Here is a 25,763-nt window from a genome sequence, read left to right on the forward strand (position 1 = left end):
TGCGGTCGGATGGGCTGGCGGGGCAGGTCAGCCCGGGGAGGCGGGGCAGGTGCGAGGCTTGCAGCCGCCCCACAGCGGAGTTTGGCCGGAGGCGCAGGCAGGAAGGTTTAGACGTGGGATGCCCAGTTGAGGACCGAGTCGCTCTTGCGCGGATGGGAAAAGGGACCCGAGGACGTGTCTTTCTGCTGAGCTGGAGCGGGGGCGAAGGGACAGGCGGGAGGAGGGAGGCACTTCTTGGACCTCGGATTTGTGGGCGGGTCACACTGTGGGTGGGAGTCACATTCCTGTGGCTCGGGGACTGTGGGGTGGGACCAGCGGGCTGCCCCGTCCCGCGTCGGGTTAGCAGACGGTGTCACTTCCTCCTTGAATTTCGCGCCTCGGGGCGGGACGCCCCTGCCTGTCCCCCGGCTGGGCTCTGCGAGGGCCCAGCCTGCCGCCCCCTGCATCCCGCCCCAGGACCAACTTTCCCGGGGAGAGGCGGCTGGAACGGGACCCGGCGGGGGCAGTGGGGACCCGGGATCTGGGCGCCACTCTGGGTCCGCGTGGACCGTGTTCCCCGCCCTGGATCTGTGACAGGGAGCTGCGAGCTGGCCGCGGGGGCTGGACGCCGAGCGCACGCCGAGCTGGGCGTGTCCCCTCGGCCCGCGGGTGGCGGGTCCCGGCGGGGCGGGGCGGTCGCGGTGTCCGGGCCCCGCCCCGCCCCGCCCCGCCCGGAGCTCCCGGGACGCAGGCGGCGGGGAGGGCGGGAGGGAGGCTGGCCCCAGCTGCCCGCCGCGCCGCTCCTGCTCGCTCCAGGCCGGTAAGTGGCGCGGGGCCGGGAGACCCGGCAGGGCGGGGAGGGTCGGGCTTCAGCCCCCAGCCCATCCCTGGCGCGTCCGCAGGGATCGGCGTCGCCGAAGTCCGGGGACCCGGGGAGGCTCGCCGGCGCGGGGGCGGAGGCCCGAGTGACAGCTGCCGGCGGGCGGCGGGCGGGGTTTTCAGTTTAAATCCGGCCGTTCCTGCCGGCTGCGGATCCCCAGCCTTCCCCCTCCACTCCTGGAGGTTCGGCCCCAGAAGCCCTACGCCCCGGGCAGCGCGTCCCCAGGGGCCGGCGCCTCCTCGCTCTGCCACCCCTAGGAGCCCGCGGACCTGTCACCGCGGCTCGCGCTGCGCGTCCCCGGCGTCGGCAGTAAACAGGAGCTGGGATACCAGCTTCGGGCGACCACGAGCTCGCTGGGTACTGCCTGAAAGCCAAGGGCGCGGTGCGGAGGGGAAGTCCCACCCGCCAGCTGGGTTTCCTTCAGACACCTCTTTGCTGTGCAGCCTTGGGCAAGTGGCTCAGCCCTCCTGAGCCTCCTCCTCACCTCTCTAAAGGAATGGTAGCAAGGCCAAGGATCGCTTGCAGGACTTGAGGGAGCTTCAGGTGGATGTTGACTTCCTTTGGGGTCCTCAGATCTTGACCCCTGATGATTTGATGTGGCCTGGTCGTCAAGCCAGGAGCACTGGTTCTGCACGGTCCACCTGACCTCTGCTGTAAAACTGGAAGCCAGGGGCATCCAGTCTGGGATGGGTGATAACGATATTGTTATTTTATCACCATAGTCCTCAAGTTCCGTGCCAAGGCGACCCTGGGACCCTCCCCCAGGTGCTTGGAGTCCTCTTTCAACATTCTCCTAGAAATGGGGAGTCTACTCTAGCTGAGGGCTGTTATGTGTTGAGAGGCATGTTCCATCCCAAGAGTGAGGCGGTCAGGAAAGGGACTTGAGCTTGGCTGGACAGCCTCCTTCATCCACCAAGAGGAACAGGCCCAGAGAAGGAGAGTGATTTCCCGGGAGACGCACAGCCTGGGTAGGACCTGGCTGTCTTGAAGAGTGCCTTGCCTCTTGCACAGCTGGAGCAGCCGCCAGCTCACAGGGGTCAGGAGTGGGGGGTGGGAGGGGTGCATCTGTGCCATCAGGCTGTTTTGCTCGGTTTCCTGTTAACTGTGCCCCAGCGGGACACTCCAACACATGTGGGCCTGCACATTCCTCAGGCAGGACAACACTGGCCCTGCCGAGTCACAGCTGTGCCAAGCCTGCTGGCCTCAGGCGTTGCTTTCCGCAGAGAGGCCCCTCTGGGGGTGGCTGAGCGGGCAGTGGGCTGGGAAGCCTTATTTCTGGAACTCCTGTCTTTCTGGGCATCCTGTGGATTTCCTGGTGGCTCAGAAGGGGGCCCTGAGAATCCAGGCTCAGGGTTTGGCCTCGGGAGCAGGCTGGCATCTGGCCCCTGCCGGACCTTCAGGGTCCGTTTGAGCTTCCTCTGTCATCGTGGGAACAACCCTCCAGCCTGCTTTCCGTGTTCTCAGGCAGCTGTGGACCTGTCCGTGCCTGGGGGGCACCTCTGCCTTCTGATGCAGAAACCTGGGGCCGGGGCACTGGGAGGCACGATTGGGCAGGCCCAGTGTCTGAAGGACCCTGAGTCTCTGGAAGCCCAGAGCCACCAGGCTCCTGTGTTTCCCAGCTGCTAGGAATGCGGCAGCCCAGTCGGATTATCAGGGGCCAGTCCTGCCTTGACCATTTCCTTGCTAGGTGACCTTGGAACATTGTTCCAACTTTCAGAGCCTCAGTGTCCTTCCCCACGTGAAGGGCATAACCCGGGACCTGTGCATGTGCACCCTGAGCATTTAATGAGATAGTCCATGACGCGCATCCTGCAGGATTGGACGGTGTCGAGGGAAATGGGGAGGGAGGGAGGAAAGACGGTGGAATGAGGCAGACGTCATCACCCTGGGTACCGTAGGATTACACGAATGGTGCGACAGCGTCGTGTACAACCAGAGAAGGGCAAAGTAGTACCCCATTGTGCGCAGTGAACCAAAATGCAGCCTGTAAAAAGAAAAAGTAAACAAATAAATAGAAAGAAAACAAGTAGAATAGAGGAAGGGGAACAGGAAGGAGGAGTGGAGGGAAAGAGAAAGTTCTGGGGACTGAAATGGAACAAATTCTGTTTCATGCAAGTATGATCATGTCAAATTGATCCCCACTGTCATGTATAACTATAATGTACAAACAAAAACATTTAAATTAAAAAAGGAGCATCCTTCATGGTGCCAGACTCGGCAAAGGCAAGCAGCTGTCACAGTGAGGGATGTCAGGGTCCGGTCAGACATCTAGGTCCCCCTCTGCTTTGACTGATTTCTCCATGTCTGCTAAATGGTGAGTGGTCCTGGGTCCCCTCCCTCAGGGTCCTCTAGCACTGAAAGCTGGTCTCCAGAAGAAGAGAGCCTGGAGAGGGGTCTCTAGAGGGACCCGGATGTGCCTGGGGTCTTAGGAAGCATTCTCGTCTCTCACCTCCTGTGATCCTGGAAGTAGACAAGGATGCCATTGCTGGCCTACTTCTAGACACTATCCAGGGGTGTGGTGTGGTGGGGCCAGGATTTGAACTCAGGGCCTTTGGCTTGATGCTCTTCATTACATCCCAGAGCCTGTCTTAGGTAATGTGAAGACGTTGTTGAATGTTGATCATCTGGGAAATGCTAACTAACCAGGCAGGATCCCAAGTCATTGCTATTAAAAAAAAAAAAAAAGAAAAATGAATTCTGAACTCTTCTCTCCCACCCTGTAACATCCATAAGCTTTTGGGAACCAAGACAGGAATTCAGGAGGAAAAGACAGAAGTCAGAAAAATGGCCCAAGTATGGTGGCACACACCTGTGATCACACGCCCAGGAGGCTGAGGCAGGAAGATCACAAGTTTGAGGCCAACCTGGGCAACTTAGAGAAACCCTGTCTCAAAATAAATAAAAAATAAAAAAAGACTGGAGATGTAACTCATTAATAGTTAATCACCAGAACAAAAAAGAAAGTCCAGGAAGTGTCTGCCAGCCTCCCCTCCTTGCCTCCCCAAGAAATCTCAGCCTCCAGAGTCAGCGATGAAGCCTGCAACTGAGCAGCTAGGTAGCAGATGGAGACAAGTCCTTGTTTTTTTCTTTTCTAAAGTAGTGACAACACCTCTCTGAGGATTGCTAAGAGGATGATGAGACAATGGGAGGAACAGGCAGCAGAGTGCCCTGCATGGTGGGGCAGCCCAAGAATAGAAGCTATGGCTTTTACTATTACCAACCCTCCCACTGTAACTGTACCAGCCTGGGCCACACTAGGCCTGGTTTCCTGGTTGCAGCTTCGGCTTGGAGAACGCTCAATGCTTTGGTAGTCGCAGCAGAGACTGACAAGCTGGAGTGGCCATACATACGGCGCTGAGTGGTCTGGGTGACTCTATCAAGCACACTCTGCAAGAAGCAGGGTGAGCAGGAGCAGCTCTCCTGAGAGGACTGGAAAGTAAAGACTCTAAGCCATGCTGGTCGATTTCTTTGGTGATTTTTTTTTTTTCAGTACCAGGTTGAACTCAGGGGCACTTATCCTCTGAGCCACATCCCCAGCCCTTTTTTGTATTTTATTTAGAGACAGGTTCTTGCTGAGTTGCTTAGGGCTTCGCTAAGTTGCTAAGGCTGGTTTTGAACTCATGATCCTCCTGGCTCAGCCTCCTGAGCTGCTGGAATTGCAGGCATGCACCACCACGCCTGCCTCTGGTGGGGTTCCACAAGGGTGTGATCACATCACACACAGGCACTCTGTCCCTCTCCTGTGACTCACCACAATGAGAAGCAAGGGGTGGCAAAAAGCAAAAAGGAGAATAAAAGTCAAATATCACCATGGGGGTGGGGGAAGGATGAGAAGATTGGGAGGGTGGGGGCTGTCACTTTGTAATCATCTGTTCAGTGCATGGGTCTGTCCCACAGAGATTCTGTTTTACAAATTTAAGCAGTTTGTAAACATGGGCATGTCTGTCTGTCCTGGTGAAGGATGGGGCGGCCTGTGGGCTCTCGGTGCGGCGCCTTCAGTTCTGATCTTCCGCCCAGGGCAGGACTCCAGGGGGTGATTGGTACATAGTTCTGAACTTCATCATTCACAACCAGGAGACGCACACATATCCCATTACATATCTCAGATGTTACATGAGACATATAAAATCGAAAGATAATATGGAACATTTCCAAAAAGGTCTCGTTGAAAATCATGCCCTTCATCGTACTCGAAGGTTCGTCTGGCTGGATTTTAGCAGACACATCAGGTTGTCTGACGCACGCGCTCCCTTGTTCAAGAGCATCACCTCCCTCTTCAGAAGCCATTCAAGAGCATAACACCAACAGCCCACGACCTCAGATTGTCGACAGGATGTTTTTTAAAGTCCTGGTCTGATGATGAACACTTTCAAATTATAAAACCCGTAATGTTTGGGAGGAGTCCCCGCCACCTAGACCAGTCTGCTGCTGTGATAACTGGGAGTAGCCTCCTGGCCAAGGTCAACATGGGCATATCGGTAGGGAGAGCAGTTTGCCTGGGTGGCCACACCTGTGTATGACTTTAGGTTGACACCACCGGCCACACCAGTGTGACTCTTGGGTCACAAGGCTCCTCCCAAGGGCAGGCAGAGAGAGAGATGGGTGGCATACCTGAGGTTAAACTGCTTCTACCATTTTTTTTTTTTTTTTTTAATACTGGACAGTGAAGCCAGGGATGCTTTACACCTGAGCCACATCCCCAGCTTTTTAATTTTTTTTTACTTTGAGACTCCGTCTCACTAAGTTGCTTGGGGCCTCCCTACGCTGCTGAAGCCGGCCTTGAACTTGCCATCCTCCTGTCTGAGGCTTCGCAGCTGCTGGGATTACAGGTGTGTGCCACTGGGCTCAGCTGATTCCTTCATTTTAACTTTAAAAAGTCAGAGAAGAGCTACAGGGTGTGTGCCGTGCACTACGCACTCTAAACCCACGTGATCGGGACATCTCCAGAGGCATCTCCCAGCTCAGCCTACGTTGTTCCTACGAGTCCTCTCAGGAGAGCCGCCGAGCTTGCTGCCTGTGGGACGTGGGAGGTGGGCGGGGTGCACAGGAGCTGGGGAGTCCTCTGGTTTCCCCCTGGTGCTTTGGGTACACACGCTTCCTAGCCAGCTTCTCCTGCTCACACCAGAGGTGCTCCTGCAGCCTTCCCTCTGTAGGGGTTCCTGAGGGACAGGTGGCAGGAGTGCTTGAATGCGCACCTGGGGGGCGCCCCAGCCCTGTCTGTCCTAGGGCTACTCACAGCACTGTGAATCCATTTCCCATCTGTCTAATGGGACTGGTGACACCTTTCCAGATGGCAGAGCTTATGCAAGGACCTCAAGAAAGAGAACTTCATATGAGACCTCACATGGGTAGCTTTTTGGGGGGGCGGTGGGTACGAGGGATTGAACCCAGAGGTGCTGTACCACTGAGCCACATCCCCAGCCCTTTTATATTTTTTATTTTGAGACGGGGTCTCACTAAGTTGCTTAGGACCTCCCTAAGTTGCTGAGGCTGGCTTTGAACTTGAGATCCTCCTGCTTAAGCTTCCAGAGTCACTGGGATTATAAGTGTATGCCACCACACCTGGCAAGGGTAAGGTAGCCTTCGGAGACTTGGAAACAAACCTTTAATTTATGAGCCCAAAGTGATCATGTGTGGGTGTTCAAGGACAGGCTGGGTATCCTGTATCCAAAATGCTTGGGACCAGAAGTGTTTTGGATTTGGGATTTTTTTTTTTTTTTCAGATACGGGAGTATAATGCATATAGTAGTGAGATAGTTGGAGATGGGACCTGAGCCTAAGCAGAAATCACTGTGTTTCCTAGACACCTTGTACACGGAGGCTGCAGGTAATTCTATGCGATGCTTCCAGCATACCCGTTTGACAACCCGTCCTGTGGGGTCAGGTGTGAAGTTTCCCATTTGTGGCATAGTGTTGGTGCTCATAAAGTTTTGGATTTTGGAACATTTCTGATTTTTAGATTGGGGATGCTCAACCTGTATCTAGAAGTGGCAGCTGCAGGGGAAAGTGAGAGTGGCAAGACCCTCGGGCCCCCTGAAACCTTGTCTGAGCCCACACCTCTACAGATGGGGAAACCGAATCTCCACAAGCAGAAATGATGGGCCTGGGTCCTTGCCAGTGCCTCAGGGTGGAAACGAGAGCCTGTGACCCCCAGGCCAGGGCTCTTCCTCAGTCCTTCTGTCGGTGGTGGTGCGACACCTTGGCTGCGTGCTGAAAGTGGGAGGCTGATTTCGGCTCAGGCCACTTGGTCATCACCGAGCTGAGGGGGCTGGACTCTAATGGAGCTGGGTTTTATTTGAGATGTGGAAAGGGCTGAGCCCCTCCCAAGCGACATGTGCTGTAATAATGCAGCGGCTGACTCACTGGGGAAGACTCTTTTCTTTCTGATGGGAAGAGAGGCCCTTGACCTTCACCTGGGCTGGTCTCAAGTTCCTGCTCTTGAAACTAGAAGGCTGAAATTAGGTCTCTAAGGCTCCTTCAATTCCAGCTGTTTTCTCATTTTGTAGCCCTGTGGTCAGTGTTGGGGATCTGCGTGTGGCCCCTGCAGTCTGCCTACTCACCCCAGGAGGGGCCTCATTACGTGGGCATATCTGTGAATCTTCCTTGCTCTGGGGATGCACTCAAGTCCCCAGGCTGCCCAGCCTTCCACAACCTGGGCTACCTCTGGGTCCCCTGGAGTCCCAACCTCACCCGACCTTTCTCACCTCAACCTGTGCACAAGGGGGTGCCTCCACCAACGTCCTTCCCTTGCTCCTCCCCACCAACACCGGGCTGGACAGTGCCTCCTCCAGAAGCTTCCACAGGACTGGTGGTTTACAGTTTTCTGTCCCTGTTTTGCTCTTTGCTGTGGCTACTAACCAACAGTTTTCAAATCTGATTCCCCGCTGGCCTGTGTCCTTCAGTCATCCTCACAGCCCAGACAGAAGTGGCTATAATGACTATTATTATTTAATTATCAGACTGTACCCTTTAAACTAGGACCTGGAAAACTCTCGGGAGCGGATGCTCCCAGACCCGAGTATTTCCAGGACGCAGAGGGAGAGACAAGCCCTGGAGTGGAGCCTGGGCACAGTGCAGTGCCTGCCAGCTCCCCCTGTGGTCCTCGTCAGGGGGTCCTCCTGGGTGGGAACCTCGTCAGCAGCTCATCACCAGGCCTTCCTCCCTGCCTTCCCTCTGCTGCGACGGCCTCCCCTGGTCCCCGTGGCTGCTCCCTCTCCCTGGAGATCTGAGCGCACTGTCCCACTGCAGAGGGACCTTTCTGCCCACACGATGGCACCTGCCGCACCCTAGCAGCTGCTGTCCTGTCGCGCGCCCTGGTGTTTGGTTTGTTGGTCAGTTTGTTGTTGTTTTGTGTCTCTAGAATTTACCACTATTTGAAATAAGGCAAATAACTTCTTTGCAGTTGGGTTGATCACTCATCTGCTAGATCACGTATCTACTAGAACCTAAACGCTATAGAGCAGGGTCTTCTGTCTGTCCTGGACCCCAGCCTGGGTAGCTACTCCAGGGATGGTTCTGGGACCCCCCCCCCCCCGCACCCTTCTAGATACAAATCCATGCTGCTCAAGTCCCTAAGATAAAATATGACCTTATATGACCTACACCCATCTGCCTGTATACTTTAAATCACCTCTCAAGTATTTATAATACCTAATACAAGTGCTGCGCCAATAGTTGTTATACCATGTTGTTTAGAGAAGAGTGATTTTTTAAAATCTGCACATATTTAGTACAGATGCAGTATTTTCCCCCAAATGTTTTCTGTTTGCATCTGATTGAACCATGGAGGCAGAACCTGGGGGTGTGGGGGACCCACTGTATTCATGGATTGGATGAACGAGTGCGGAGGCGGGTGGGCTGGACGCATCCAAGGTTCCTCCCATCTAGCTAGGATCTCTTCGGTGCTTGCAGGAGGCCTGCTTGTTCTAAGTGCTCCGCCTTTTCGCTATTCCTGCAACAGCTCCACGTGGTGCCCTCTGGCATTGTTCCCATGGACAGGGAGGTTCAGTGCCCTCAGGTTTTCTGGGAGTTGAATTCAGGTTATCTTATCCCAGAGCTCAGGCAGGTGGCCACCAGGCCCATGGCTGCCCATGCTGGTGGGGAGGTGATGAGGCAGACCTAGGACTCAGCCTCCCACCCCAGCGGCAGGCGGTGTCTCTGCAGCCCCCGTGGCTCTTGCATTGCCAGGCTGTTCCTCAAAGGAAGTCCTTCCTGTATGGCTGTGTCACACAGGCCCAGGAATGCCAGAGCCAGGGCCCACCCTGGGTCACCCGCCCCATCTCCTCTGCCACACCCTCTTCTCCCAGGGAACTCCATCTAGCTGGGCAGAAGCGGTGACCACAGGCTGGCGGTTGTAGCTTGCACGTGAGCCAGCTGGGCTTGCCAGGGTAAACGGTCGTTCTTCCAGCCCTGGGCAGCCAGTAGTAGGCCTGGCGTACAGAGTTGGCATATGTATCCGTTTGTGGATTTCAAATTCAACTTTGCTCAGAAATAATTTTAGAAAATGGATTTTTTGAAGGCTCTGTCTGTGGCTTCCTGGCTTTCCTGTTGGTAAAACCACCTGAATGCCAGGGAGAGGTGGAGGTCCAGGCCCGGCACTCTGGGCACGGTTCTGGTGAGAAGATGGCCCATGAATTCCGGTGTTTGTCCCCTGCAGGAAGCAGTGGGTTAGTCATGCTGCCCATGGCTGAAGCCAAATTTGGTTTGGGAGCCAGAAAGACACGTGTTTGTGGCTGGGCTCTGGGCCCTTCCGCCCTGTAACCCACAAGCCTGGCCATCTGCATTCCTTCAGCGGACTGACGTTGGCTGAGCTGCACGCAGGTTCGGAAGGTGCCACAACATGGCCCTGCCCTGTGGGAGGAGGCTGCTGGGCGAGCGGGTGCTTTAAACAGTCCCATCCTAGTTGCCAATGGCCTGGAAAGGGGACGCTCAGAGGGCTGGCAGGGACACGGGGAAAGACCCTTTAACATATTTTCATTTTTGAGATGGGATCGGGATACGTTGCCTGGGTAGCCTCAACCCGAGGGCTCCGTGATCCTCCGGCCTCGCCCTCTCCAATGGCTGGGTCTCTGACCTGGAAAGCCCCTTTAACTCTGCTCAGGGACACAGTTTAGCTGGCCTCCATTCCCCTCTCTGTGGAGCAGGGGAGGGACGGGGCTCCCCCTGTCACCTTGCAGGGTCTGTTGGGCGGGCTGTGGACTGCACCACCCTGTGGGGAGGCCACTGTCAGGGTACCCAGCAGAGCAAGCTGTCACTTGCTCCACCCCCTTCCCAGGCAAAGGCCAGTTAGACTTTCTACTTTGTTTCCTTCTGCTTCTGGGCCTGAAGTGCAATCAGACAGACATGGGCAGGGACCCTGGTTTCACCACCTGCAGTGTGATCCTGGCCCTCCCATAACCTCCCTGGGCCTGGCTAACCACCTGTCAACAGGGCGGGCCACACCAAATGAGATAACAGGTGTGGAATCCCCAGTGCGGCCTCTCGGGACGCTCCCCTGGGTGCTCCCTGGCTCGGGAGATGACTCTGGATAATCTGGGTCACTTGGAAGGGCGCTCAGCTCTTCTTCCTGCCTCTGCCCCAGTGCCCACAGCGAGTTGGATCCGGCACAGCGCTGGTGAATCAGCCCTGGACCTGGGTGTTCTTGGTCTCCAGGCTGGTGCCCTGGAAGGGCAGGGAGGCATAATGGGCAGGAGCTGACCCCGCCAGCCCTCCCCCATGTGGAAAGCCGGCACCCACTGAGGGTACACATGTGCCTGCGCGCGCCTCCCTCGCTCTTTGCCTCCAGGGCTCCAGCCACCCCCAAAGGACCAAAGCAACTTTTTCCTTCATAAAGTTAACTACGGCGTGGTGAGCGGGCGTGTGGGGCAGTGTCAGCCTCCTGGGACCTGCGGTCAAATTTCCAGCTCTGATTCCTCGATACTGTGTGGGGCTTAAATCGGGTCAGAATTCTGACAGTGTGGCACAGGGGCCGCTGATGACGGACCCCAGGAACTTGGTGGCAGCTCAGGGCACAGAAGGACAGGATGACCGCCACTCCCCCTCTGTCTCCCAGCTCCTTTTACCTTTTTCTTTTAATCCCGCTGATTGCAGGATGTTCTCCTGATCACCCGCACGCACTCCCTGGGGACCGGCTGAGTTAGGAATCTGGCAGAGGGATTTACCTCTATCTAGTAAAAGCTCCCCAGGCGATTCGCATGCACTGGGACCTTTGAGACCCACCAGATCTGGTCTAGTAGACTGTCTCAGTGACAGCCAACCTGTTTTTAACAGCTTTGGAACGTTTGCCCACCTCTGGCTCTGTACCAAAGAGTAGGCCTGGATGCCAGCCAGATAGAGTTAAATAATCATTGCTTAGATTCATATTTATTTCTTATGATGTTCTATATACAACAATTATCCTGGCCCTGGTTTTCTATTTAAGGTAGAGTTTTTTGTTTTTTAAAGAATCTCCTTTTAAAAATAAATTTAAATGGGTCTAATTTTAAAAACTAATCAGAAAAACATTGTGCAGATGTGGCCAAAATCATGACCATGATGGACAAGTGGCCCAAACTTGACGGAACTAGATGACCTCTAAGGGGCTTTCAGGCACAACACCCTGACGAGCAGAGGGACGCTGCCCTTGTGCTGCCTGCCTTGTAGTACCACCAAATGCCCCAGGACTGTGGCCCCAGCAGAGAGCCGAGGGGCGAAGAGGGTGGTTGGGGCACAGTGGGTTTCCCAGTCTGGCTCTGCTCAGCTGGCACAGGATCAGCACAGCTGGATTCTGTCCCTGTGCTGCACCTGCCCTGTTCCACCTGCCTGGACCATAGGCAGCCTGCAGGCTCCTGTCCCTCTCTCAGGGTCTTTCCTGGAGACAACATTGCCATGTAGGCCTGTGGACCTGTGTCCATAGGTGTCCAACTGTATCATCAGAATAGGGAGAAAGGTCATGTAGGGCAGCAAGGAACCCCAAGCCCCAGGGAAGGCCCAGCCCTGCCAGCCCCCAGACCCAGATTCGCAGATGGGGAAGTGCCCACTTCAGGCCCAAACTCTCCTCGAGGGAAACCAGCAGCTCAGTGGGAACAGGCCTCTCCTGGCCTTCTCACTTTTGCTGCCTGTCTGGCGGTACCTACCTGGGTCCCAGAGGGTCAGGGTGCTGGCCGTTGTTGTGAATGGTTGTGGTTCCTGCTGACTCTTGACTGATGTGGCGATGCGCACCGCGGCCCAGGAGGTCAGAAGCTGATCGTTGGGTCCAGGTTGACCTAGACACCATCTTGGAGGGCATGGGAGGTGCACCCAGCAGAACAGCCCTGCCATTGCAGGGACCTTAATGACAACCCCCAGGCAATTGTAAGGACAGAACATTCCAGAAGGAAACCCTGATGAGGACACAACTCTCAGCGTTTGGGAAGCTCGGCCTCTCGGTCTGTTCTGAGGCAATCGGGATTGCACCAGGGTTTGCCGAAGGGAACAGGGTAGTCTTCTAGGATCCCAGCCCTGGAGGAGTGTCATGCTGGCGGCAGGGCTGAGGAGAGCTGGCTCCCCCAGACTGATAAAGAGCACGGGCCTCTGGGGTTTCTAGAATGGGGGTTGGCCAGCTGCCTCTGTGAAGGGCCAGAGAGTAAAGATCTTTGCCTTTCGACTACAAGGCTTTGGGTGATGGCTTGGCCTCTCTGAGTACCAGTTCTTTAAAGAGGCGATGGTAAGACCTGTTGTGACAGTGACATGCTCTCCGTAGGACTCGCACAGCCCAGGCACATGGCCCGCTCTCAGCGAGGGCTCGCTCCTATTCCCTTACCTCCGTATGGAGTTCAAGAGCTGCGTGCAAAGATGGCTGTCAAGGACTAGAGTGCAGGGGCTAGGTCGTAGCTCAGTGGTGGAGCGCTTGCCTGGCACGTGTGAGGCACTGGGTTCGATCCTTAGCACCACATGAAAAAATAAAGGCACCGTGCTTGCACACAACTAAAAAAAAATATTAAAAACAAACAAAAAACAAAAACAAAAAACTTGCATGCAGTAGAGGAGACACTTATCAAGAAGGCCCAGAAGAGCTAAGGGGCCTACGGTCGCAGCTGGTAATAAAGGGTAGAGCCAGCTACTGGTTTGCCAGACCCAGCCTTGCCACATGAGGCCCTTGCAGAGGCCTGCAGGATTACGTCCGCTTTATCTGGAAGCCGCTGACGGGATGCATGTAATCATTAGCAACTTTTCTCTTGGAAGTCCTTGAGTGTCTCACACTCTTGGGAAGAGCTGTGCAGTTTGGGGAGTCTCACAGACCTCCAGCAGCTTGGGTTGGCACCAGGCTGAGGGTTTTCTGTGAACCTCTTTGAGGGAAGTGCGCTGCTTACATGACGCTCTGGTTTAGAGGCCTCAGCCTGGGAACACATGTTTAGGGAGGACTTTAAGTTTTTGTGAATCTGCAAGGCTAGTAGGGAAGGCCCCAGAAGGTTCTGGAAGATAGAATTCTGGGCTGATGCTTTGAAGGATGGAATCCTCAGGGTCTTATGAGACAATTACGGGAGATAAGTTGCTGACCAGGGTCAGACCTTGGCTTTCCGACCTGAGATGGAAATGTCCTCGTTAGCTGCTTTTTCTACGCTTACAATGAGCCTCGCTCTGAATGCACAAAGGAAGGCTGGGGAGGAAGCCTGTCCTTGGACTCTGGAAGCCTCGGGAGATAAAGCTCAGACCAGAGGACCAACAGCTGCCCTGGGAGCCAGCGGGGCACAGGACCTGGGCATCCGCCCCTCGCTCTGCTCTGGAGACTACCTAGAGAGGGGGTGCCTGGGTCCTGTTCAGCCTGCAGCAGGTCTGACCCAGAAAGAGCGGCCTGACCCTGGGGGGCTCCGGGCTGTCCGGCTAGAGCCTGGGGTGGGGAGGAGCACGGGGCATCTTGGGAGGGGACACAAAGGTGGATGGGAGATGTGGCTGGCCAACTGTCCCTGGGTTGCCTGGGGTGGAGGGATTTTCTGGGGCTTAGCACTTTGGGGACCAAGACCTGAATAGTACTGGACGGGCCAGGACCAGTGGGTCATCCCAAGGTCAGTGATGGCCGGGTGGGCCATGGGTCATCGGGCATGGTGAGGGGGGTGGGCTGAGCCTCAGCCCCTTGCTCCCAGACCCTTCTGTGTCCCCTAAGGCAGAAGCCACCCTTGTCCTGGGCCACCCCTGCCTGACCCTGGCCACAGAGCGTTCAGCATGTACTGCACGTCCGTGAAGGGGCAGAGTCTCTCCTCCCCTTCCCCCTGGTGGGGAGAGCGACTCCAATGCCAGTTCAGCCTTCACCCTCCGCAAGCCTGTCCCTCCCGCAGGCACACCCTCCTCTCCTGGCCACCTCCTCCGCTTCCAGCTTGAGTCAACCCTCTGCCTCCTCTTGGCCATCCTTCCCTAGGCCCACCCCTCCCCTGTCCCCTCTGACTGGCCTCACTGGGCTCCTGCCTGGGCTCCTCTGCGGGGGCTGCAGCCTGGTATTTTCTCTGCTCGGTGGGGCACCTGAAGCCCTATAAAGGGACTTTGAAGGGACAAGGGAGCCGAGATGCATTCTCTCATTCTGTCACCTGCTCCTCACTGAGGGCCTCCTGGTGACAGGAGTAACGGCCAAGACCGTAACAGTCATGCTTGAGGGAACTTTCATTCTAGAAGGAACTAGAATCGCCTCTAACCAGCGAGCAAACAAGTAAGCAGAAGGCATTAGAAGGTGGCGTGTGCTCTGCAGACTCCAAGGAGGCCCGGCCAGTGCCTTGTAGGCCGGGGAGGAGACTCTGGCTCCTTGGAGGGGAGGTGGCTCAGGCCCAGCACACGGAGGCAGAGAGCACGCGCCCTCCCTGGGTGGTGACAGTCCTACTCTTAGCGTGGTCTACTGCGGACGTTGGCATTTGGTTTGCAGGCAAAGCCTCTGGGCCATGAGTCCCTTCAAAGAAGTCCATTAAAGCCCGCATTGTCTGTGAGGAGGGAGATGTTCCAGGGAGCCAGATGGGCTTTGTGCCTGGTGTGGGGAGCCACGGGGGTGTGGGTACAGAGAACAGGGCTCACATGCTGACCATCCTCTACTCCAGCAGGGTGGGTGCCTCTGGAGTCTGTGCTGCCCAGGAAGCCCCTGGGCCCCCCAGTGGAAAGGCCTCAGGCTCCCTGGGGGCTGGCACGCAGTGGGTTGGCAGGGAGAGTGTCGGGGATGATGGGGCTGGTCAGCTCCCGGGCGCTGGCACACAACAGTGGGCATTGTCCTCAGGGCGGACAGGGAGCTCAGCCCCAGACGCAGGCCCCTCCGGGAGCGAGGAGGCCGCCCTGTAGAACTAGCAGGGCACAGCAGCCCACGCCCGGGAAGCAGCTGCTCCCAAGGGACCTGTCTGCCCCCTCCCGGATGCCTGGTGTAGGCGCCCGGGCGCTGAGGCCTGTGGCCCAGAGGGCACCCCCAAGCCTCCAGGGGAGCCACCCACCCCTGTGGATCACCCTTTCATGTTGGGGCTGCTCAAAGCAGAGGAATGAAAGCCAGTCCCCAGGCGGGCACCCCTGGCTTCAACAGACACATCGTAAACCTGGCGTCTGGAAGCCCTGGCAGGAGCGGCGAGTACTAATTATAATCTGCCCAGCCTGTTAACGATTGCCCTTGAACTCACGGGAGGTGAAGGCTCCCGGGAGCAGGTCTCAGAGTGCTTTGGAAGGTCTCAGCTATCAGGCAGGCCTTAGCGATCCAGCAGATGGGCTCTCCAGGTGGCTCAGGGGACATCACCTTGCAGCCCCAACGAAACCAGGACAATGTAAAACTTCCTGGGCTCTGCTAAGGAGCGACTGGGGAGACCAAGGCAGCAGGGTTACTTGCTGTGTGACCTTGGCCAGGTTACTTAACTACTACGAACCTAAACTCAACCAGTCACTCCTGTTTAACTGGTTGGAGAACATGATGACGTGCATCAGCACCTGCCATCGTGCCTGGGACCCGTCAGGTGTTTAGCAATGATAGTCCCCAGACCCCTACCCCTGGAGAAGTCCTGGAAGGCTTCCTGGAGGCAGAGAGCCAGAGCTGCTGGGCCAATGTAGCAGGCCGGGAAAGGCAGAGGGACGGACAGGAGTACAGACACGGAAGGGAAAGGAGCCACAGAGGAGGCCGAGAGTGGGAGACGGAGGTGGAGCGGGGGACTTGTCTGCTAGGCCTCGCGGGCTTTCTGGGGCAGGGTTGTGAGGGCTGGAGTCCCTGGACCCTGGGTCCACACAGGCTGCTCTCTCCTCCTGTCAAAGGGAAGTTTTCCTGAGAAAGGAATCGAGGGAGCTCTGTTTCCCAGGGAGGTTCCTCCCAGGGCTGGGATGCCCCTTCTTAAATAAGTCCAGGTGGCTCCGTGTTGTTTTGTGAACTGCTCCTGAAGATCGCAGAGGTTATTTCCCTCGGCAGGAAATGAAGAGTGTGGGTTTTCTAGTCCACTGTGCTTGAGTGGTTGCCTTAGACACCTGAGGAAACTGAGGAACAGAGAGGTTAACAGTCTTGCCTGGGGTCACACAGCTAACACAGAAGCCAGAATCAGTTTCAGACTGTCCCGACTTCAAAGTCTGCATATCTTCTGTAGCAGTATGTGAATGTTTGACTTAATACTCCTTGTAACTTATTCTGAGTCTAATGGAACTATGCAATCTTTTAGTTCATTACTAGAATGTTACTTCAAAGGCCTTTTATTAAAAAAAAAAACAAAAAAAAAAAAAACCTTTACTCTCACCTTAAGGAAACTGAAGTTTTAAGATCGTCTGGATAATCAGGCAGTGGTCATCACGCCCCTCCGCAGCCTCATCTTCCTCGGTGGTTCTGCACCATTTTCGCAGAGTGTGGCTGCTTCTGTGAATCGAGTTCCGCTGGCGCGCAGCCTGCTCCTTGTGTCTCATCCACGGCTGTTTTCACACCAGGATGACAAGTGTGAGGAGCCGACAGAGACCGCACGGCTGCACTGACAGTCCGACTCTTTCCAGGAAACGCTGCTGCCGCCTGGGATAGTACCGCAGGCTCCTTTCTCTTCAGCCCCAGCTTCGCTCCAGGGCCCGCAGGTCTCCTGCACGTGGCCCAGAACATTCCGTGGAATGGATGTCACAGACTTTCCTGGGTCGTTTCCTTCTTGCTGGACAGTTGCATCCGCCTTTGCTTCCCCTCGGGGACGGTCGCACTTCCAGGTGCACCAGGTAGTAGGACTTACGTGCCGCTGTGCACACCTGGCGCTCACTCGGACTGGGGACAGCTAGGGCAGAGCGCTAGCTTAGCGTGTGAGGCTCTGGGTTCGATCCCTAGCATCGCAACAAACAAAATTAAAAGTTATCATCCACTCAATGTTCGGAGCAGCAATAAGAAATTTGTACTTTTTCTTTCCTTTTTCTTTTTTTTTTTAGTACTGGAAATTGAATCCAGGGACGCTCTACCACCGAGCCACATTCCCAGTCCTTTTTATTTTTTATTTTGAGACAGAGCCTCATTAAGTTGCCTAGGCTGGCCTCTAACTTGCCATCCTCCTGCCTCAGCCTCCAAAGTTGCTGGAATCACCGGCATGCACCACCACAGTCAGCCGAAGTTTGTACTCTGATTATCCCATTTTACAGATGAGAAGGTCAAGTCAGAGGAGGTAAATGCACTAAGACTGTGGGGCTTCTCAGCCACAAGGGCAGGTCTGAATGGAGTCAGGCTGTCTCCTGCTCTCGACAACTCTTAGGAGAAGTCGCAGGAAACTCAGGCTTTGTGAAGCCTGAGTGGGGTCAGCTGCGGCCGTGACACACCAGGAGTGAGCCCCGCCCTGCCCTCCCGCCCAGCCCAGCAGCACCCAGATTTGACCCTCCTCTGATCTTCCATAACCAGGCCGCTCTGGCCGAGGGATCACACATTTTGTTTCTTTGTTTAAAATGGTCCTGAAAAGAAGACCAAGCACTCACGCAAGAGAGGAGGGGTGGAGATCTAGGAAGCCCATGCTCCTGGTCAGGAAAATGTCACTGGGCGTCAGGACACAACAGCAGTGGGCCTGAGGGATGCAGGGCTGGCTCAGTTGCTGAAGGTAGGAGAAATCAAGGGGGGAAACGCAGCAAAGATGCAGTGTAACCATCCAGCAGGAAGGGAAGGTTGAAGCCAGTGGGTGACATCTGCCGGGTGGAATTGTCAGGCCATTGCACTGAGAATTGGCCCGTCCTCCCAGCAGGCAGGTGGAAACCTGGTCCACAGAGACTGTGGGGAAAGGTATCTGTGAACTGGCAGGCGACCCCTGGGCGAGGGGGCAGGGGAGGAGGCAGGGAGGGGCTCACTCAAGAAGGTCCACTTTCCAGAAGGCAAAAGACCCAGCTGTCGGGTCTCCGAGCGGCAGGCGAGGTCGGGCGGCAGGCTGTTTGCTCATCTTGTGTTCTTGACGTTGGGACGTGATTAGTCTTCAGGTGATCCTGCCTCTCCCAAGCTCTGCAGGGCAGAGAACCCGCCCCTGGCGTGGTCCCCCTGGAAGAGGAGCTGAGCCCAGCCCCGTGCTTCCCGGGCCCCGCGTCATCTGTCATCTGCTCAGGCCCGTCTGGGTCAGTGAGGGCGAGCTGGGCTTTGCTCCACGGTCAGCTCCTGAACCCCAGGCCCTGTGGCTGGGGTCGGTGTCCTTGCCTGGACAGCTCACTTCAGGTTACACCCTGGGGACACCTAGGCCCAGCAGGACGGTCAGCAGCAACCCTGGCCACACTCGCCTCTCAGCACGTCCTTGTGTGGAGGGCTCCTCCGGGTTGGGCACCACAGCAGCCCCAGCAGCGGGTGCACCCTCCACCCTGCCTGTCTCCGTGGTCACTTGGGTGTGTGATGGGAAGCCCTGTTCCTGACTCACTTCCTCTCTTCCGTGAGCTTCTGTGGCATGGCATGGGGACGGGGGCCAGACAGGCCTGGGCTGGTTCCCAGCTCCGAGTCTTAGTAGCTGTCTGGCCTGGGCAGGAGAACTGGCCACTCCAGCCTCAGTTTCTCCATCTATAAGGTGGCCGGTCACCCCGTGCTGGAGGTTGATGTGGCCTTCGATACAGGAACAAACATGGGGCCATCACCATGCAGGCCTTGCCACGGGAATGCTGGCTGTCCTAACTGGCATTTGGTGACATTTTACCCAACCCTCAGGAGCCTCCTTTGGCATTCAAGATGACTCTGACACCCTCCAGGGTAGGGCAGAGATGAACTTGAGCCTGGAGGAGAGGCGCTGCCAGCCGAGCAGCATTGGCCCAGGCACTCTTGGCAGGTGTTGGCGGGAGAGGGCCCTGAGGACAGACACAGGTGCAGTGCACTGTGGGGAAGGGGCTGCTCGCCACAGCCCGCTACCATGTGCAAGTTCAGCCCCGCCTGGAGAAGATCCTTCTGCTTGAACCCTTGGCCCTTTTTAGAAGAGCAGGCTTACAATAAAAAGCTGCCTTGGGGTTTAATGACTCCCAGGGCGCTTTCTAGCACGCCACCTCAGGCGCCACGTGGGAAGGGCCCTACGTGGCCCAACATTATTTCCAGATAGAGAGTCTCGTGTTGCCTCAACTGCTGTGAGACCTGCCTCCCACCCTGGATGCCACTCCCTTGCTCAGAGACCTTCGCTGGCTCCCTACTGCACAGATAGAACCCACACACTCCTTGGAATCCTGGGTCGCCCACCCAGGCCCAGGCTCCCCTCTGGCACGACTCCCTGGTGCCTCCCTTTGCTAACAATTCCAACGCCCTCGCAGCCTGCACTTTCCCGCCCCAGCTCTTGTTACACCTGTCCCCGCCACTCATCCCTCCAGCCAAGCCAGGTGTTCCCTCCTCTGTGAGCCCCTCCCTGGGTCCTGGTGCATCTCTTCAGGTAGCCCTGGGACACGCCCATTTGGAACTTGTGGTCATGGAACCCGTGGGCCTGCGGGGCCCCACACCGCGAGCGTCTGCATGTGGAAGGCCAGGGATCTTGGATCTGACTCCTCATCTCCCAATAGCTAGCTCTGGGACCTTGGGTGGGCCACGGGGCTCCTCTCAGCCTCGGTGTCCTCATCTGGAAAATAGGGATGAATGTGAAGACTTGTCACTCAAGTACAAAGACATGGTTTTACTAGTAACTCATCAAAGGCTGCTGGATTGAGCAGCTTCTGGCAGAAGGGTTTGTGCCTCTCGGGAATTCCGGACACCCTTGGGCTGATGTCCCCCTGTGCTGAGAGCCCTGGCACCCGGGGCTGGGAACGAGGGCCTCTCCTGCTTCCTTTCTCCTGAGGGGCCAGCAGGCTTCCGGTGGCCAGGCCGCCTGAGGTGTCCTGCTCCTGGGCCAGTGTGCTGCCCTCCCACCGGCCACACTCGGCGTCCCCTGGGGAGGCAGTTCTGCTTTCCGTTGTTTGATTTTAAAATTCCACATTGGGGCCAGGGTGCGGCTCGGGGGTGGGTGTTTAGCAGGCACGGGGCCTCGGGTTGCATCCCTGGCACCAGAAAGGAACAAAACCAATCCTGTCATTTCTGTAATGCCCATAAGACCAGTTTGGACACAGGAATGTCACTGGGCTCCTGAGGCAATCTTGGCCAGCAGCAGCCTCAGTCTGAGAGACCCAGGTCCAAATCCCAGCTCTGCCTCTTGGGCAATTACGGTCAGCAGAGGTTTTAAAGCCAAGTCCTTCCACCTCTCCGAGCCGCAGTTTCCTTATCTCTGAACAGATGACAGCAACTTTCAGGGTTGCCTTGACGATCCAGTGAGTGGCGAGTGTCTGGAGCGGGAGGCCATTTTGTAGGACATCTGATACATTGTCAGGAAGGTAACGTTCTCCAGTCTGAGAAAGACCCCAAGCAGTCCCTCAGCTTCCCAAGCTCCCTTTATATCAGCAACCATCCCCAGGAGGAGGCTGTGTGGCAACAGGTGGGCTGTCTGGAGGAGGTGACGGGTCACCTGTCACTGAAGCTGTGCAAGAGGCTTGAGAACCCCTTCTGCTCTTCCTTCCCTTCACTTTTCTTTTTCTTTCACGTCTCCCTCCTCCTCCTCCTCCTCCTCCTCTCCATCTTCCTCCTCCTCCTCCTTCTCTGGGGATTGAACCCAGTGACACTCTACCACTGAGCTACATCCCCAGCCCTTTTCATTTTTTTATGGGTTTCCTTAAATTTCCAGGCTGGCCTTGAACTTTCGATCCTCTCACCCTCAGTCACTGGGATTGCAGGCCTGTGCCCCCCATGCCTGGCCTCACTCCGTTTAATCCCTGGAGGAGCAGCCAGGCGTTTCCCAAAGTGTGGCTGCACCGCCGTGTATTCCCGCCAGCAGCGCATGAAAGCTGCGATTTCTCTACCTCTTTGCCGACACTCCTTGTTACCTTCTTTCTGGTTTCAGCCAGTCCAGTAGATATGGAGTAGGATCTCATTCCATTTCCCTGATGGCTAATGGTTTGAATGACTCTTCTGGGACTTCTGGATAATGCCACTTGTATGAACATCTTAGTTCAAGAAATGTCTGCTCAAATCCTTTGCCTATTTTATAATTGGATTATTCATCTTTTCATTATTGAATCGTGTTTTTTGAATATTTAGATACAAGGCCTTTGTAAGACATATGACTTGCAAACATTTCCTCCCACTATCTTCCCTTCTTTCATGGTATCCTTAAAGCAAAACATATTTTAATTCTGATGATGTCCAATTTCTCTGTTTTTTCCCTTTGCTTGTGCAGAGACCACTGTCTAATCCAAGGTCAGGGGTGGGGTGTGTGCCTGTTCTCTTCCAGAGTTTCACAGTTTGGGCTCTTACATCCAGACCTTTGATCTACTGAGTTAACTTCTGTACATGGTGTGAGGTAGGGGTCCACCTTCATCCTTTTCTCATGGAGATCTGGTTGTTCCTGCACCATCTGTTGTAAAGATCATCCTTTTCTCATTTAATTGACTTGGCACCCTTGAAAATTGCTTGTACATGAGCGTTGACCCTTCCTTTATCCGTGGGTCATCTTGAAGAGCTCTCCTTCAGAAGCGCAGGATGTCTTTATGCAAGATAGGTACGGGTCGTAGGTCCACTGCTGAGCTGCTGGGAGATGCTGGGTGAGTCTGCTTCCTTCACTAAGCCTCAGCCTCCCCGTCCAAAACAGCACAGCTAGGCAGGAGGATTTCTGAGAACTGGCTTAGTTGTGACACTTGGGAACGTCTGTGCAGATCCTTTCTTTCCTCCGGTCCTTGGTGTCTCGTCATCCCATGAGGCCTACCCCTGCAGCCTGTCTCAAATTGGGGCAGTTCCAGCAACTTCCTCCCCTGCCCTGGCCCCCTGAAAGGTGGCCCCGCCTTTCCGAGAATGTTACTGCTGTGCACATTCATTTAGTAAGTCACGCTGTTCTCCCTCTCTGTGCCAGCTGGGATCCAGGCCTGAGTGCACAGTGGAAGACAGACTTATCAGCAAGTAGTCCTGAGTGGAGTGGGCATGCTGGCTGGCACTCAGTACTATGGGCAGCAGGTCTGGGTGACAGATGGCAACGCATGTTTTTGCCAGTAGGGCCACAGACGTGGTCCACATGGTGAACACTTGCTGTAGGTCCTATCTGAAGAGTGTTGGTATAGCTATGGAATAAGGCCACCATGCTCTGTTCCTGCCACCCAGCAGCAGCAACTATTACTTCACTCATACTTTGGGCTCTAACCAACCACAACACACTGACCAAGTAGGGGCTGAGCATGTGTCTGCAAGTACTGGTTATGGGGAGGCCTCTGGAGCTAGAATTCTTGAATTCCAATCCTGGCTCTGCATGCTTCTGAGAAGGTTTTCTAACATCTTTATATTTTGTTACCTTATTCATATTATAGGTATATATGTGCACTTGTTGGCTTATTTGTTTCTAAAACTTGATAAAATGCTTTAGTAAATGGCATGGCATTACTTAGAGGTTGGAATTGTAGCTTTGAAAAAATGCAGCAATTACCCCACATTAGGCCCACTCCACAATTGGTTCTTATGGCCCACGGCCATGACACGTTGGAACATGGTAACATGGTACAATGAGCCTCTGGGTTGTTCCAGCAGAAGATAATTAAAGTCCTTTACGCTTGGAGGGGATGCTGCTCAGAAGCATGTATTCCCTGAAGCAGATGTGACCGTTCCTTTCACCACACCCTCCACTTTAAAGCTCACCCAATCTCAGAGTCATGAAAGTCAGCAGGTGATGACTGCTCCTGTTTCAGCAATGAGGAGACTGGAGTCTTGGAGCTGGCGGGTGGCAGAGCCCTCACTTGAACCCATGTCCCCTAATCCCACTCCACACCTGCTCCACCCCCACCAGAGGCCCACATGCAGGCTCTCGTTAGGGAGTTAACAGGATGTGCTGATGTCCACTCTCGCCCCTGGTCCTGGCTTTTCTCAGGTTTCACTGAACCAGCAACATGAGTATGTTAAGGACTGATACTGGCAGAGAGAGGGGCATCCTGGTTCTATGCTTTTCTATTTCTTTCACTATTCTTTTTTCTCTCTTCTGTGTGTGTGTAGGGGGGTTACCAGGGATTGAACAGAGGTGCTTCACCATGGAGCCCACCCCTCTTTTTATATTTTATTTAGAGACAGGGTTTCACTGAGTTGCCTAGGGACTTGCCAAGTTGCTGGCTTTGAACTCAGGATCCTCCTGCCTCAGCCTCCTGAGCTCTGGGATTATAGGAGTGTGCTACTGCTCCTGGCAGCACTCTCTTTTAATTTAAAGAAAAAAACAAAACAAAACACTTTTTTAGTACCTTATAAGCACCAACAGGGGTAGATGTTCTTAATTTCATTTTCCAGATTTATCTCTCCATTAACAGTATTTGCATGCACCAGCTGTATGTCAGTATCTGTCCCCAGTACTGGAATTAAAATAGGCAAGGGCCCAGGTGCTGTTTACTCTCAAGTGAGGACAGGCTCAGAGTTCAGAGCAGCTGGACCACAGCAGATTCCTGTAACTCAAAGGTTGTTGATTTTCAGCCCTGATGCTAGGAGGCTCCCAGGCCCATGCACACGCAATGCAGGCACGCAGGTCTAGTTTGGGACCTTCAGGGGAATACAGTAGGGGTCCCAGGGTGGTGGAACAGAGGCCCCTACAGAAGTGTTCTGTGGGAGCTCAGAGAGCCCCATGCACATTTGGCGAGTCCGTATGCTCTTCTGTTTTTCACCCTCCTGGTTTTTTATCCCCAAGAGTCATCTGTTCACAGGCTGGCTGGTAGCACCCTTGGAATTGGAGCAGGTCGCTCTTGGCTGCATGTCTCCTGGTCACTCAGCTCCTCGCTCCCTCAGCCTCTGACAGCTGGCCCAGTGCTGAGTATACTCAGGAGACCTGACAGGAGCGGCCTGGGCAGTGCTCGGTACCGAGTTCACAGCTGAGCAAGGGCGTCCTGGGTTACCAATGCGAAAGTCAAGAAGACATTCTGCCATTTGCACTGTGAGTGAAAACCGCAGCGTGCTGTCATTACACGCCAAGATTAAAAATATTACCCATGCAAAGTGCAGGACGGGGTGTGCAGGACTCGGCACTCTCGCAGCCACTGGTGGGAAGACCAAGCAGTGCAGCCACCTGGGAGCATAGTTTGGCAGCTTCAGAAAACAGTGACTACGCGCCACTCTGATCCAGCACTCGTGAGCATTTATAGGCCAGGGAAGCGAAGGCTTCTATCCACGCACCATGCTACAGCGGCCTACACAGCTGTCAGTGGTGAAGGACTGACCAACCAGTGGTAGGAACCCCTGTGGAGTGTTGCTTAGCAATAAAAAGGAAAGAACCATGGATACAGGCAGCAGCGTGGTGGACCTCATAGTGGTTACGGTGAGTGGAAGAAGCCAGATCCTTCAAAAGAGTTCCTGCTGTATCTTTCCATTCCGTTTGTGCACAAAACTCTAGAAAATGAAAGTACAGTGATAGCGAACAGTCCTGTGGTTGCCTGGGATGGGCTGTGGACAGGACCGAGGGATTATAAAAAGGACTGGGGAACTGATGTTTGGGTTCATTATCTTGATGGGGTGGCAGTTTTGTAAGTGACCTGTGAATGTCAAAACTACCAAATTGTGCAGTTTAAACATAAGAAGTCTCCTGCTTATCGATTATGCCCCCATCAAGGTGTTAATAACAGAATAGGGGCAACCGCCATCTCCAGCCAGCCGTCTATAAGGTGAACCCCACCCTCCCTCCTTCAGGGCCCGTTTGTGCCGACACAGCAGCCCTAAGACGCAAGCAACACGGAGAAGGGTGGGGCCCATTCCTGCTCTGCCTCTTGCCAGCCCTGCCTTGCCACCAGGGCCTCAGTCCTCTCACTGAGAAATGGGACCGCTCCCAGGGTTGCTGGAGGACATGGCATTGGTGCCAACATGAACAGGATTCAGGGCCCCTGGAGCCCCAAGGATGGGAGAGAGCGGGAAGGCTGCCCCTGAGTGGCACTGGGCTGGACGTCTAAGGGAGAACAGGGGAAGGCGGGGAGCAGGAGGTGTGGAGGGCCGGCCCGGCCGCAGCAAGGACTTCCCAGGCAGAACTAGCTGGGAGGGGTGGTGCCCAGACCCGAAGCTTCTAGAAACATGGCCTGCAGGGGCCAGGAGCATACCCTGGCAAGTTAGGGCTGAAGGGCGGGTGGAAGCCCCTTCCATGAGTCCTCTCTAGAGCCTATGAGTCCTAGGGAAGTTTTAAATTTTTTGTGTAAGACAAACAAAATATTGTGCACGCTACGTTAGACACCCCGTGTTTCGGCTGGAAGAGTTTTCATCCAGCAGAAGGCCAATGTTCCCAACGTCACGTTGGTAAGCTGTGACCAGCAGAGTCCCAGGACACTGCCTTGTGCCGCCCGTTTTCTTCTAAAGGGCCTGTCCGTGTGTGATCTGGGTTTGAGGCAGTGGGAGGCATGTGGTGAGGTGTCAGTGGTCACTGTGGTGACAGTCCAGTGAGCAGGCGTTGGTTTCTGTGGGAGATGCTCAGAAAGTGGGGCCAGCCGGCCAGGCAGTCTGGTGGGTGCAGGAGTGTTCCTTGGTGGGGAGACTGTGTCTGAG

At 55.2% G+C, this 25,763-nt stretch overlaps 1 protein-coding gene across 1 annotated transcript in view; it reads left to right on the forward strand.

The window, feature by feature from the left end:
- The first annotated feature begins 387 nt into the window (after positions 1 to 387).
- Positions 388 to 25,763, forward strand: part of SYNE3 (spectrin repeat containing nuclear envelope family member 3) — an 86,103-nt gene continuing 60,727 nt past the window's right edge. Inside the window, exon 1 of the mRNA XM_079127678.1 lies at positions 388 to 799. The gene's annotated coding sequence lies outside the window, so the exon portion shown is untranslated. The remainder of the gene's footprint in view (positions 800 to 25,763) is intronic.

Source organism: Sciurus vulgaris, assembly GCF_902686455.1.
Source record: "Sciurus vulgaris genome assembly, chromosome: 2".
In the NCBI taxonomy this organism is placed as follows: domain Eukaryota; kingdom Metazoa; phylum Chordata; class Mammalia; order Rodentia; family Sciuridae; genus Sciurus; species Sciurus vulgaris.